Source organism: Anneissia japonica, unplaced genomic scaffold (assembly GCF_011630105.1).
Source record: "Anneissia japonica isolate Jap-2015-1 unplaced genomic scaffold, ASM1163010v1 scaffold1464_len113789_cov110, whole genome shotgun sequence".
In the NCBI taxonomy this organism is placed as follows: Eukaryota; Metazoa; Echinodermata; class Crinoidea; order Comatulida; family Comatulidae; genus Anneissia; species Anneissia japonica.
The window spans coordinates 111,744-114,229 of record NW_022723960.1 but is presented as its reverse complement, the minus strand read 5'-3'; positions in this window follow the sequence as shown (position 1 = coordinate 114,229).

The following is a 2,486-nucleotide window of genomic DNA, read 5'->3' as shown; positions in this document are numbered from 1 at the left end:
CCTTTGCTTAACAATGGGCTTAGAGCTTCAAAAGAGCTTTCTTTGTTTTTGTAGGTATCTTTGATGATTAGAGTAAGAATGCTTTGATCTTTTGTTTAAATCACTGCTATGTCACCTACTAGAGGTAATGTTTTGATTGGTTAAACACTTTTGGTACTAATGCATATAAGCTTGCTAATATGGATAATTTTTCATTCCTGATGATGACATAATTAATGTCGAAATATTGAATCCCAACACGATGGCGTGTATTTCAATACTTGGAGTATGTATTATACTTTCTTATCTGAGATTAATCAGTGGACCTTTCGGTTTAAGATATTCATGATAATAGATTTTCACTCGTCTAATAATTCGCTACTAACTAAACGAACGTGTTACTCTTGCAATCTGTTCATATACACTATCATTGTCATAATTATGCTTATTTAATGTACATGAACAAAACTTTAGATAAATTAATTTTAAAATATGGATATATATATTACTTTGATACCCAAACAACCTATCATCATAACGGATCCAAGCGGGTTGCCACATTATTGAGTCCGCATACAACTTCGTTTTTAGCCAAGAGTTCTCCTCCGGAGTAGAAATGGCCGCCAGATGTCCACCAAGTGTTTGACAAGTGCTGTTTGCTAATAGATAGTCAGTATGTGTATCGTGAACCAAGTAATAACAGCTTAAAAAATCGGCGTTAAATTCCCATCCGATCGGACAGTCTGTTAAAATACAGATTTGATGTTAACAGATACTAAAGTGTTACATAAAGACATATTAAGGTCCCAAATAATATTGGCATAATATAAACCTTTTTTATTTTAAATGCCATCACTTTCATGACAAAAAGCTCAACTTCTCAGGTTGTATTAGATTCTCCCTTCAAATCTGTCAAATAATCCATAAACTTTAAAAGCTACATCTACGGAGCCCCTAAAGGGACATGGTTAGAAAAAAATATTAAACTATTTCGAGAGAACGAAATAATATTTCGAGAGAACGAATTCATTTTGAGGGGGAACGAAATAATATTTCGACGGAACGAAATATTCCCTCGAAATATTATTTCGTTCCCTCGAAATATTATTTCGTTCCCTCGAAATATTATTTCGTTCCCTCGAAATATTATTTCTTTCCCTCGAAATATTATATCGTTCCCTCGAAATATTATTTCGTTCCCTCGAAATATTATTTTGTTCCCTCGAAATAATTATTATTTCGTTCCATCGAAATAATTATTATTTCGTTCCATCGAAATAATTATTATTTCGTTCCCTCGAAATAATATTTCGTTCCATCGAAATATTATTTCGTTCCCTCGAAATACTATTTCGAGGGAACGAAATAATATTTCGTGCTCTCAGTGCCTTCAGCGTAGGCTGATCGTCAAGGGTGGCGCCAGGATTTGCCCGACGGGGGGCCGAGGTCGGTGTTCGATCATTTCGGCCGCCGCTCATTTCGCCGCCGCGCCAGATGTATGGAACGCCAAAGGGGGCCACCGAATACACAACAGCCGCCAATGAGAACGTAGTCATACAACAGCTGGATACGCCATTAAAACAAGAATATTAAATCTATATTTGTTTAAAGATACAGTAAATCATTATTTTTATTCCCGAAACTTAGAAATACCGGTTTGGTGTCCGGCGAGAGATAGTTTCACTGTAGTTAAGATATTATGTTTTTGTTGTTTTTCTCATTTTGTTTTTAATAATTTTTTTCTTTTCTAATTATGCATGGCCTTGCACGGCCTTGATGAAAACACTCATGAGTGATTCAAGTGTCTCCATGTTCAAATAAAGTATATTATTATTATTATTATAGAATGTGTCTTATTAATATAATATATGTATTGTTAATTTTATTGTACATCCTCCGATATGTTTTATATACAATGTGAAAATGTTGATACGTTAGATATATTTTTCTTGCGTGTTACAGTAATGAATAAAAATGTGATGTAAAAAAATATGCGGCTGTATAATATACAACTTTGTTTCGTTACTTCTTGAAATATGTTTAATTTTTTATTTATTTTCAATGTTGAGAATTTGTGAATAAAATTAGAAAATATTTTACACATGCGCCTTTTGTTGTTTGTACAACTTTGATGACATGAATAATATAGTGCCCCGCCAATAATGATTTCGAATTTCATAATAAAATCAAAGTTCTTTTTTTAAATTTTTATTAAACCCGCCGCTGCCTTGAAATCTCCAACTGTATATTTCTTCCTTAGGCCTAGGCCTATATATTATATAAATGTAAAGCATTTAACCATCTCCGATATGTTTTATGTACAACATGATTTTCTAATTAAATACATTTGTTGATTTCGTTTGATGGTTGAGAAGGTGACATGAATAAAAAGGGAAAATATTTACAGTATACACTTCATTTCGTTTGTTGATATGTTTGAATTTTAGATTTATTTTTCTTTTGCGTGATGACATGTTATTCACGCAAAAATATTTAATGTATAATAT